This window comes from Nicotiana tabacum, chromosome 9 (genome assembly GCF_000715075.1).
Source record: "Nicotiana tabacum cultivar K326 chromosome 9, ASM71507v2, whole genome shotgun sequence".
Taxonomy (NCBI): domain Eukaryota; kingdom Viridiplantae; phylum Streptophyta; class Magnoliopsida; order Solanales; family Solanaceae; genus Nicotiana; species Nicotiana tabacum.
In genome coordinates, this window is record NC_134088.1 from 20,106,482 (window position 1) to 20,120,864 (window position 14,383).

Here is a 14,383-nt window from a genome sequence, read left to right on the forward strand (position 1 = left end):
CCTTGTCCAACTACATCAATAAGTCTATAAATTTAATACAGACTTGCTCGAACTCTCGAAATGCGTAAACAATAACAAAACCAAGAATCATACCCCAAAACCGAATTGAATCAAAATATGAATTCCAAGTTTCCAAAATGCTCCGAACACGCCGAATCATACTTAGACTACTCAGAATGACACTAAAGTTTGCGTGCAAGTCTTAAATAATATTACGGAACTATTCCCAATCTAGGAATCTCATATGGACCTCGATATCACAAAAACCTGCTCCAAACCAAATTTAAAGAACTTCAAAACCTCCAAGAACAAACTTTCACTATTAAGCGCCGAAATACTCCCGGGTCATCCAAAACTCGATCCGAACATACACCCAAGTCCGAAATCATCATACGAACCTGTTGAAACCGTCAAATCTTGATTCTGAAGTCGTTTACTTAAAATGTTGACCCAAGTCAAACTTAGCCTTTTTAGCCAGCCTTAAGGAACCAAGTGTTCCGATTTCAACCCGTACTCATCCAAATCCCGAACTAACCATCCCCGGAAGTCATAAAATAGTAAAAGTACATACGAGAAGTTTTATTTAGGGAAACGGAGTTCTAGAAAGCAAAACGACCGGTCGGGTCGTTACACTTATTTTACTTCTTTAATAAGCAATTAAATGCTTATTTTATATATATTCAATTGAAATATGATGGGGAGAAAATATGTTGGTTCAAAGTTGGAGCGAAAGCTCGATTACTACAGGTAATAAAACTAACTTATTTTTATCCAGAAAGATTTTTCTCTAGTTGTCTGACATCAGCCAAATAAACTTTCTTAATTGTTTTGTCACGACCCAAAATCTCACCTATCGTGGTGGCGCCTATCTCAATACTAGGCAAGCCGACAATCTCAATAAACTACCATATCTTTAAGTTTGAAAACATAATATTTAAATTCAGCGAAAGAAATCTCACAATTACATATATAAACACTCCCAAAACCCGGTGTCACTGAGTACATGAGCATCTAATATGAATACAAAGTTTGATTGACAAAATATTGTCTGAAAGTATAGAACAGTACATCAACAAAAAGACAGGGAGTCAAGGTCAGCGGACTCTAGGCAGCTACCTTGATAGTCTCCAACTGATAGCACTCAAAGATCTAACAGCTGCCGTATCCAAAAGCACCTGGATCTGCACACGAGGTGCAGAGTGTAGTATGAGTACAACCAACTAAATAAGTAACAAGACTAACCTTTGGGCTGAAAGTAGTGACGAGCTCTGCAGGTACATTCCAGTATAAATAATAACAATACAGAAATGTAGGCATGCTTTCAAATTCAACAGTTGCTTTCAGTATAAATAAAACAGATCAATTCTGAACAATACGAGGAATATGACATCTCTGTATCTACATGCAAATGTAGATGATTGAGTAGGGAATTACAATTTAAAACAATCAATTCAACAGCAACTCGACACCATGGGTCCCAAAAATATCGGTACGTAGCTTAAACATGATCTTTAATAGGAGCCTTAGCTAAATTTCTCTAACACGTGGAGGATACACGGATAATAACATGATTCTTTAATTTTTCAATTCCACAGAATTTATTCAAGTTACAATTTCTATGATGCACGTCCACACGCTCGTTAACTATCGTGTGCGTCACCTCCAAGAAATTTATATGACACCAAATTCGGGGATCCATACCCTCAAAACCAAGTTTAGAAGTGTTACTTATCTCAATCCGAGTAAAACTCTACTCCAAAATAACTTTACCTCTCAAATCGGTCTCCAAACGTCCCTAATCTAGCCATAAGTAGTACAATACAATCAATATAGGCTAAAGGAATCAATTCCACAAGAAAAATATGAAATTATAGCCAAAAATCCGAAATCGACTCAAACCCGATCCCCGGGCTCACATCTCGAAATCCGACAAAACTCACAAAACCCGAAAGCCCATTCACTCACGAGTCTAACCATACCAAATTTACTCAAATCCGATAACAAAATCTCATTCAAAACCTCAAAATTCTAGCCCAAGAACTCTTCCTCATTTCCCCCAAATTTCTATCTCAAAATATAAATTAAATGATGAAAACAAAGATATATTAGTGTATATTGACCAAATCCGAGTTAGAATCACTTACCCCGATATTTTTTCTTGAAAATCACTCAAAAATCGCCACTCCCCAAGCTCAAATTTATCAAAAATGGAAAAATGGGACGAAACCCCCATTTTATAACTTAAAGTTTTTGTCCAGGCGCTGCCCTCGATTTTCATGACCTATTTCCTGCCCTTAATTTTCATGACATCGATTTCCATGACCTCGATTTTCACGACCTCGATTTTCATGACCTTAATTTCATGACCTCGATTTCCTGACCTCGATTTTCATGACCTCAATTTTTCAGCCTCGATTTTACGGTGCTCAATTTTTCTTGACCTCGATTTTTTCTGACCTCAATTTTTCCTGACCTCGATTTTCAGCAGAAATTTCTAGCAGAAAAAAATATTGCAGCAGCTGTTTAAGTCCAAATTTTGATCCGTTAACCATCCGAAACCCACCCAAGGCCCTAAGGACCTCAACCAAATACACCAACAAGTCCTAAAACATCATATGAACTTAGTTGAAACCTCAAATCATATGAAACAACGCTAAAACCACAAATCATACCCCAATTCAAGCTTAAGGAACTTAAGAATTTCCAACTTCTACATTCGATGCCGAAACCTATCAAATGAATTCCGATTGACCTTTTTGCACACAAGTCATAAATGACATAACAGAGCTATAAAATTTTTCAGAACTGGATTCCAACCTCGATATCAAAAAGTCAACTCCTTAGTCAAACTTTCCAAAAATTCAACTTTCGCCATTTCAAGCCAAATTTCACTACGGACTTTTAAAAAAAATTCGGACATGCTCCTAAGTCCAAAATCACCATACAGAGCTATTGGGAGCATCAAAACTCTACTCCGGGGATGTTTACACATAAGACGACATCCGGTCACTATTTTAACTTAAGCTTTAAACCTTAAACTAAGTGTTCCAATTCATTCCAAAACCCCACCGGACCCGAACCAATTACCCCAAGCAAGTCACACAACAACTATAAAGTACAAATTTAGAAGTAAATGGGGTGGTAATACTTAAAATGATCGGCCGAGTCATTACATTCTTCCCCACTTAAATATACGTTCGTCCTCAAACGTGCCAAGAGTTATTTCCAAGCCATCACATCACTATTCCATCTTACCACACACATACCCGGGATGATCCCATGCCACCCTATTCCATATAGGCTTGACAATGCCACGTAATTGAAGATCATTACTTCAACCTTAGCCCATAATCCTTGGAAATCAATTTCCAACATTTAGAATTTTTTTTTTCAAGACCCGAATCTCACATTTATACACTGTATAAGTATGAACAAACTGTATCAAGTCATAGCCATAACTCCATATATAATCGCATAACCTACTACACAACTCGCATACTTACAACACTATTTTCGATCACAGTAACTACTCAAAACCAACCCGGTACTGGTATTAAACCCCATATAAAACAAAACCTCGTTCTAAACCTTCGTACACTACTGATAATGAAAGAAACACACGAAATCTCATAACCCCTTATCAGATCAATAAGTCATGGAGCTTTCTTACCCCAACCCGAATCATAATCATCTTATAAGACGACTTTCAATATTATCCTCCCAATATACCGTAATAAAATCTGATAGTACCCATTCTAGGTCCAATGACCATATATTATTAAACACAACTATCCCACTGACATGCCACACCAATACAACTCAAGCCACAACTGAGCAACCTTGTACCCAAAATGGAAGATGTCTCAAAGTAGAGAACTGTATTACAAGTTCAATAAGAACCACCACAACTGCAATGTTATAAGCTCATTATATATAGTAGAACCAAGACACACGAATTTAATAAGAGTACCCAGCTCTTCTAGAGCTCAGATTATCATCACTCGCACGGACAACTCACATGTTATAGTATAAATATCCGGACCAGCACGGATAACTCACGTGCCAATAGTATCAGTATATGGATTCGCATGGACAACTCGCATGCTAATAATATAATCTGCCTGGCATGGTCACAGGCCTCCAGTCCAAGCATATCATAACTGAATTTCTCTAACTCGACCAAGTCACACAGGTTGCCAAATTCGAGAGTATTGCCACAAAATACCCGTAAAGCCTAACCTCATCATAAGAACCAAAAGAACTGAGCATACCATTACCATATTGATCAAGCATGTTACCCATTTGTCCTATTTTCTCCGAGTTTTTTCTGAATTACCCTCAAGTTAATATTTCTCCTTGTCAGAACTCCATGATCCTTACCCAAATCTCACTACAAGATATCTTAACATAAAACCACACCGCCCTAAGGCCCATAAGCCATTGTATTCTTCTTAAGCACCTTCATAAATACCACAAACATAACACTAACTCTGAAAATACCTTATGTGAATTTAAAATTGTTCCTCTTTCCTTTATTATACTGAAATGTAGAATCCATAGTCAAACGAAATTATCATACGTCCCAACACCATTAAACGTAAATCTCAGATTCTATCCATACACAAATCCGAAAAAATTCTCGATTGCTACATATAAATCTCGAACCCATTAGAACCTTCTAGAGAGTCATCCACTCTACTCAAATCTAAGTTGCACCGCCCAAATGGAACGAAAGACATGTGCTCCCTTAGCTTAACAACACTCAAAGAGATAACCATGCTTTAAACCGCCAATAAATTCATACTACGTGCATACTACATCCAACAATAACAACTCGATCATCCAATGATTTTCATATAGTGATAAAGTGCAATATAATTTGTATCTAGGAATTTCTTTACTCGATTCATCCTTTATCTCAATCTCTGCAAGTCATAAACGATTCACATGTATGCCTCCAACTGAAACCAGTATAACACATAACCATGAAATCAAATCGTCAATAACAGGCTCCCCCACTTGGCTCAAAGCCATAGAACAAAATATTCCATAACTCACAATATCCATACTCTATTACTGCCATAGTACTGCAGTTAGTTCAACAAAACCATTCCATAACTAACAAGCTCAGGTAACACAAAACCATAAAATACCTCAATTCATCTGCTAAGCTCGCCTTCATTCTCGTGACGGTTAAGTCAACTTTCTCAACTAATCCAAACTCAAATCTCAACACATATACCCTGCTGGGAGAAAAGAAACCCTCCACTCAATATTATAAGAAACACACATACGTAGATTACTCCGCAGGAGATAACCCACCTACTTAACCTCAAATTGGCATCTTGCTATACCCTTTCGCAACCACAATTACTACAGAATTACTTAATATTTCTGAGTTTGAACTCATCAACACGATATGAAAATCTACTTCGCTCTGCAATTAAACAACATGACATATCCCTCAACGCACACACAACTCAAGACCGTACGTCACATCAAAACAAGAGTCAAGTACCCAATAGCAAACTTTTGTGTCACAAGTAAACTTTATTTATCTCCATCAACCCATCTGAACACATCCCGCATTCATATCATATATATCATATAGTCATTCAACCACTTATCGAGCCACAAATTCCACTCATAGGAATACTACCAAACGCATTAGTCCAATCGCACAGGTTCTCACAACCGAAACTACCGAGCTTAGGTTGCGATCTAACTCCGGCCAAAGTCCTCCAAACTAGCCCATCAACAAAACACAGAATACTCATCTTGAACCTCGTTCATGGAATCACAAGCAAGCAATGCACAGCTGATACTGAGCGCTCACATGCGCACACGAATGCATGGAAGGAATTCAAAGAGTTATGTTTCAAGCTGAATCAATTTCGCACGATAGAATACAAGAAAATGAAATTTTTCCTAAGGGCTCGGCAGGCTCTTGAAGATAAGTACAGACGTCTCCGTAACGATCCGCAAGACTCTACTAAACCTGCACATGAATTGTGAGACCTATGTAACCTAGGCTCTAATACCAACTTGTCACGACCCAAAATCTCACCTGTCGTGATGGCGCCTATCTCAATACTAGGCAACCCGACAATCTCAATAAACCACCATATCTTTAAGTTTGAAAACATAATATTTAAATTCAGCGGAAGAAATCTCATAGTTACATATATAAACACTCCCAAAACCCGGTGTTACTGAGTACATGAGCATCTAATATGAATACAAAGCTTGATTGACAAAACACTGTCTGAAAGAATAGAACAATTCTATAAATGAAAGAAAGGGAGTCAAGGTCAGAGGACTCCAGGCTCTAACTGATAGCACTCTGAGATATAACAATCGTCGTGTCCGAAAGCACCTCGATCTGCACACGAGGTGCAGAGTGTAGTATGAGTACAACCAACTCAATAAGTAACAAGACTAACCTTTGGGCTGAAAGTAGTGACGAGCTCCGCAGGTACAGTCCAGTATAAATAATAACAATACAGAAATGTAGGCATGCTTTCAAATTCAACAGTTGCTTTCAGTATAAATAAAATAGATCAATTCTGAACAATACGAGGAATATGACATTTCTGTATCTACATGCCAATGTACATACTGTATGTGATACACCTTAGTTAAAACTCTGTGTACTCACAATCTGAAATACTCAATCACTCAGTACTGTATATGGCCAATCCAGCCTAGGGGAAGATCCATCCCCAAATATCAATAATTCAGACAAGATCCATTCCGAAGGAAAATCCATCCCTCAATATAAATACTTCGAGCAAGATCCATGCCCAAGGAAGATCCATCCCTCAATATAAATGCTTCGGGCAAGATCCATGCCCAGGGAAGATCCATCCCTCAATATAAATGCTTCGGGCAAGATCCATGCCCAAGGAATATCCATCCCTCAATATAAATGCTTCGGACAAGATCCATATCCAGGGAAGATCCATTCCTCAATATAAATCAATCGCGCTCACTGGGGGTGTGTGCAGACTCCGGAGGGGACCCTTCAGCCCAAGAGCTATATAAAGCCGATATGGCCTACTACGGCGTGCAGTCCGATCCCATAATAATAATAAAGCCTATAAGACCTGCTGCTGGCGGGCAACCCCGATCCATATAATAATAAAATATATAAATCCAATATGGCCTGTTGCGGCACGCAGCTCGATCCCATAAATATCCTCACAATTAGACCCTCGACCTCACTCAGTCATCAATCTCTCCAATCTCTTGGGCTCAAAATGTCATAAAAATCAGCCCAAAATGATAATATGATGTATCAATAAATAGCAACATAGACTGAGATATGATATGAAATGAATGAACATGACTGAGTATGGAATTATAAATTTAAACAAATAATTCAACAGCAATACGACCCATGTGGGTCCCAAAATATATCGGTACGTAGCCTAAACATGATCTTTAATAGGAGCCTCACCTAAATTTCTCTAACACATGGAGGATACACGAATAATAACATGATTCTTTCATTTTTCAACTCCACAGAATTTATTCAAGTCACAATTTCTATGTTGCACGTCCACACGCTCGTTAACTATCGTGTGTGTCACCTCCAAGCAATTTATATAACACCAAATTCGGGGATTCGTACCCTCAGAACCAAGTTTAGAAGTGTTACTTATCTCAATCCGAGTAAAACTCTACTCCAAAATGACTTTTCCTCTCAAATCGGTCTCCAAACGTCCCGAATCTAGCCACAAGCAATATAATACAATCAATATAGGCTAAAGGAATTAATTCCACAAGAAAAATATGAAATTATAGCCAAAATTTTGAAATCGACTCAAACCCGGTCCCCGGGCCCAAGTCTCGAAATCCAACAAAACTCATAAAACCCGAAAGCCCATTCACTCACGAGTCTAACCATACCAAATTTACTCAAATCCGATAACAAAATCTCATTCAAAACCTCAAAATTCTAGCCCAAGAACTCTTCCTCATTTTCCCAAATTTTCATCTCAAAACACTAATTAAATGATGAAAGCAATGATATATTTGTGTATATTGACCAAATCCGAGTTAGAATCACTTACCCCGATGTTTTTCCTTGAGAATCTCTCAAAAATCGCCATTCCCCAAGCTCCAATTTGTCAAAAATAGAAAAATGGGACGAAATCCCCGTTTTATAACTTAAAGTTTCTGTCTAGGCGCTGCCCTCGATTTTCATGACCTCGATTTCCAAACCTCGATTTGCATGACCTCGATTTGCATGACCTCGATTTCCTGACCTCGATTTTCATGACATCGATTTTTCAGCCTCAATTTCCAGCCTCGATTTTACTGACCTCGATTTTTCCTCACCTCGATTTTCAGCCGATATTGCCGGCAGAAAAAAAAATTCAGCAGTTGTTTAAGTCCAAATTTTGATTCGTTAACCTTCTGAAACCCACCCGAGGCCCTCAGGACCTCAACCAAATACACCAACAAGTCCTAAAACATCATACGAACTTAGTTGAAACCTCAAATCATATGAAACAATGCTAAAACTAAGAATCATATCCCAATTCAAGCTTAAGAAACTTAAGAATTTCCAACTTCTACATTTGATGCCGAAACCTATCAAATGAATTTTGATTGACCTCAAATTTTGCATACAAGTCATAAATGACATAACGGAGATATAAAAAATTTTCAGAACAGGATTCCGACCCTGATATCAAAAAGTCAACTCCCCGGTCAAACTTCCCAAAAATTTAACTTTCGTCATTTCAAGCCAAATTCCACTACAGACTTCCAAAAAAAAATTCGGACACACTCCTAAGTCCAAAATCATCATACGGAACTATTGGAATTATCAAAACTCCATTCCAGGATCGTTTACACATTAGTCGAAATCCGGTCACTATTTTAACTTAAGCTTTAAACCTTGGAACTAAGTATTCCAATTCATTTCAAAACCTCATCGGACCCGAACCAATTACCCAAGCAAGTCATACAACAACTGTAAAGCATAAATTGAGCAGTAGATGGGAGAAACATGACGGTAATACTCAAAACGACCGACCGAGTCGTTACATGTTTAACATTGACTCATTCGAATAAATTAGCTAAATTTGGTGAATTACAGACTTGCGTAAGTATTTCAGGGAAACAATTGTCTTGCTTTAAATATGAGGAGTCTCTATTGTTTTAACTTTTTTTTTTTCCTTTTAGAGAAGAATTCGTGAAGTAAATATTTCGTGGATTTAATAAAATCGTGGAATATGGAGACCTTTTTACTCTTCCCTTTCCTCATATTTAATTTATCAGCTCAAGATTTTTAAAAAATGTTATTTAATTTTATACTAACAGAATTGGTAGCTTTAACAAAGTCGTAGGAGAAGCTTCCAAGTTAAGCAAATGGTGAAATATGAGGAAAAACCTTTTAGGGCTGCTGCTAATGTCAAGTCGGACCAAAACATCTTTCACACCTAATATTCTCCTTATGGAAATAAATATGGGGCTATATTGCCTAAGAGCATATTAAGTTGATCATAACTCTTTTGTTTACTTATATATAATAATTTCTATGAACGTGCGTTGCACGTTTATAATTGACATTCAGATATATTAGTCGATTATTTATATAAGGAACAACAAATATAATTAATGTATATATACATGTATATGCAAGAGAAAAAATGTTTAAAGTGTGAAAAATGCAACAGTCATTAAAACTCTAAAAATTGATGTTATTACCTGACTGCTTTTTCTTTATATTATTTTTTTTTTAAAAAGACAAAACGGGAATTTAGCATACTACGTAAATTTAAAATGATTGAACATTATTTAAGAATACATGAATAATCAATTTAGTTAAGTTACTTAGACAATATTATATGTACTTATAGTTTTTCCATATGCAGTGTGACCATATCTTACTTAAGATTTTCTCGTAGTTGAAGTTTTTGGTGTATATTGTCCTCTGATTCCTTGGCTACTCCATCATGATTAGAAATTTTATTGTTAATATTGATATATCTCTTGAAAGTATAACATATAATTGTTTGTGTGAGAAAACATATTGTGGCAAATATAGTGTAACATTTAGGATTGTTTGCCTTTGCGCTTTATTTTCTTGGCAAAACAATAGTAATTTTGAACAAATTTAAAAGGACATCCTTCGCTTTATTGAGGCAAAGTTGAATTTTGGGGATAAGCACATGCTTAAAAGCACATTAACCCATCATGATTTTTGCATGTATACCGCAATATTATTAAAATTTCTATGTACTATCTTTGTATGATTACATGAGTTGTTTAACGGATCTAAATTTCTCAATAGCATGATGGACGGATTTTTCTTCAGAACTCACTTGTATGCGAAGGAAGATCAATTTTAACTTTATTAATTATATACACATGATACCAACATCTACATAAGAGACGATAAACTTGACAATGAACTTGTGAGGTTAAATATTTAAGCATTCTTACTGATAATAATTATTTTGGCATCATCTTCCGCTTAGTCAAATTAACTAAGAAATATTTTGCTCTAACCAAGGAACTTGACAATCAACTTTTTTTAAAAGTTATTTACATATTAATTTCTGATATTCTAATATAGCTCTTTTCATCATGTACTTTACACAACTTGCATTTTCATTTAATGATGCAGATTTTTCTTTTAATAAACAATTTTCAGCACAACTATCACTATTGAGCTTGACAGTCAAATATTTGGAAGAAAGAACGGATCATCTCTTATTGTATACTCTTATCCGTTTCCGAAACAAACATTAAAAATCATTAAATGCTTGATTTTTTGTTGCTATCATATCCGTTGTTAGCTAAAACATTTCCATTCAAGGCCACAAATATGATTTACCAAGCTAGCATTAGATATCTACTCTCGTCGATTTCGAAATTACTAGTAGATATTTGACATAAATCACCTCCAAAATTATTACTTTTCCACCAATCAGTTCATTAATATCTATTATCTCTTTGAAGCTCCTGTGATTTGTTTTGGTCGTTTGACGCTTCATCAAAGGTACTTCATTCTAGATTATCAACTTTGTTTTCTTTTGAATTTTGTATTACCATTCTGCTTTAATATATATGTGATAACTTTTAATTGTTTGAAAAGGTATGTTAAATATAGAGTGAGTCATGCACCCTTTGATAAAATTGTTGTCACTTCACCACTTGCTATTATTTCTAACATGCTAGAATGCATCTTCTTGACATATGCAAGTGATGCACGATATATGAATAATTTTTAGATTCCTCCACGTTCATCTACAAATGTAACGAACTGACCGGTCGTTTTGAGCATTTGCATTTCGCTCGGTAGTTTACGGGCATGAGTAGCTCCGTATAATATATTATGACTTATGTGAATCGTCGGTTTTGATTTTCAGGTCATTCGGAATCAGTTTGGAAGAATGAATTTCATTGTTGAAGCTTTAAGTTGAAAGAGTTGATCAAGTTTGACTTTTTGTGAATTTGACCCCAAAACACAGTTTTGATGGTTGCGTTAGATTCGGATGGTGATTTTCTATTTGGATATTTCTAGAAGGTTTCGGCACAAGTTAACAAAAATTTGAAATTTGAAGGTTTGGAAAGTTTATAAGTTTGATCGTAAGTTGACTTTGAGGATATCGGATTCGTATTGTGGTTACGAAAATTGGAATAGTTTCGTCGTGTCATTTGGGATTTGTGTGCAAAATTTGGGTTCATTCCGGGATGATTTGATATGTTTCGGCACGAGTTATGAAATTGAAAGTTCAAACTTTATTTAAGTATGATTTGAGGTGTGATTCGTCATTTCGATATTGTTATATGTGTTTTGAGGCCTCGATTAAGTTTGTGTTATGTTATGAAACTTGTTGGTATGTTTGGACGGGGTCCCGAGGGGCTCGGGTGAGTTTCAGATAGGTTTGGGTTGTGTTGCACTCGTTTTTGATGTTTCGACGTCATTTCTTCAAGCATAAATTGTACCACATTAAGCAAATGAGCTCTAATTTCTGTTTTGATTGAATCACTAGATCGGTATCGTAATTACGGAGCCATAGAAAAATAGAATCGTTGAATTTGGACATCGTATGAGGAGATTGTGCTCATTTTAGTGTCGGAGAAGAGAGTCGATGCTGGTGTTTCATAGATGCGAAGTTGGGTCCGCATATGCATCCCCGCAGGTGTGATAAATGGTCCGAAAAAGAGGAAATGACAGCTGAAAAAGCGCAAGTGTGGTGTTTTTGTCTCAAAGGTGAAAATCCCTATGTATAAAAAAAATCAAACTGCGTTCTTTTGGTATTTTGAGTATATCTTGAGTTCTAGAGCTCCGATTGAGATGATTTTCGCGAAGTTCTTCTCGTATTTTCATGGGGGTTAGTATGAAACTACAAATTTTATATTTTAATATGATCACAGAAGTTCATTTTTGAATTAATCCATATTTTGATTGGAGAATTGGGGGGTTTTATCAAAAATATTTCTAAAGTGAATAATTGAGTTTAAACATTGATTCAGAGTCGGAATTGGATGAAATTAGTATGGTTGGACTCATAATTGAATGGGTTGTCGAATTTTGTGAGTTTCGTCGAGTTTTTAGGTGCGGGCCCGGGTTTGCTCTTTTGGCCGATTTTGGGCTTTCGATTCAAGAATTGATCGTTTACGATCGGGATTGGTTCCTTTAGCATTGTTTGATGTATTTGAGTTGTTTTTGGTTAGTTTCTAGTCGTTCGGAGGTTGGAACGCACAGGATGGAAATTTTGGAGCATCGCTTAGCTTGCTCGGTATTGAAATTGGCTTGTTCGAGGTAAGTAACTCTTCTAAACTTATTGCTGAGGGTATGAAACTCCGAAATGCGTGTTCTGTGATTGGTATTGAGGTGACACACATGCTAGGTTACGGGCGTGCGGGCGTGAACCAAGTGAATTGGGATTCTGTTGTTTCCATGGCACTATATAGTAGTCTTATTTTGTTAATATCCGTATTTTCACCATGCGATAAAGTAAGTGAGCTGTCAATCATGCTAGATATCATGTTAGGGCTTTATCCCGATACTGTTGGGACCCATAATGGTCATTCCTTGCTGTCATTTTAATGATTTCATGGATATTTCGTACTTAGTCATATTCATGCATTCATATCATATCTCAGTCTCAGTTGTTATTTATTAATACATCATATCATTATTGTTGGGCTAGTTTCATGACATTGTGAGCCCGTGAGTGGGACTGGAGAGATTGATGACTGAGTGAGGCTGGAGCCTGTTTGTGAGGATCTTGATACTATTGCATGTGAGTTGTCCGTGCGGATCCAGATATTGATATTATAGCACGTGAGTTGTCCGAGCAACACGTGAGTTGTCCGTGCGGATTATAGCGCTTGGGCTGTAGGAGCCCCTCTGGAGTCTGTACGAGCGTGGTTTATTGTATTGAGGGATGGATGTTCCCTGGACATGGATCTTGTCCGAAGCATTTATATACCTGGAGATGGATCTTCTCCATGAGGCCGCATTAGCCTTCCTCGGTACTGAGTGACTGATGGTCAGTGATGTATATATTTCGGGATGGATCTTCCCTGGGCCATATACAGTACCGAGTAGCTGAGCATAATGAGTGAAAAGTGTGAGACAGTGAGATTGAGTACTCTGAGAGTGTGAGTGCATGATTCATCTATGAGATACATGGCTTTGGCATGCACACATGACATACAGGCATAGAGATGCATTTTTTCTCATATTGTATGGTATCACCTCATTCACGACTTTTTACACACATTTATAGGTGAACATAGAGAGGTATTTTACACTTTTTATCTGGAAAGAAAATGAAACATTTTATTTATTGTGGAAAGGATATTTAAAAAAATTATAATTTTCAACCTTACTCGTATTTTTGGCATTTTCGGTAAAAGATTTCAGTTTTCACTGAGATACTTGAAAAGCATGATGTTACACCCCGTGTTTTCGTACGTGAAAGTACGCCATAAGTAAATTGATGGAAGCTCGGAAATGAGATGCTACATCCCACATTTTCGTGTGTTAAGGTTTCGTCGTAAGTTAATCGATGTCAAATAAGCAACTCCGGAGCAAATAGAGTGCACCAACATCTTTCGCTGAGTTGATAGCCTACTTGGAAACTCTCGACCTGTCTATCGGGACCTGCGGGCATGAAACGCAGTGTCCCCAAGAAAAAAGGACGTCAGTACAAATAATGTACCGAGTATGTAAGGAATAAAAATCAGTAAATAGTAGACATGAGAGAAACATGGAGTAAAAGACTCGACATGTATGTCTGCATAGCTCTATGAATCATTTCATTTTTTTTATAATGTCATGCGTATGATTATAAATGTCATACCATGCATAGGTATATGAGTTCATAACATCATCAAGCCTCTGAGGGCA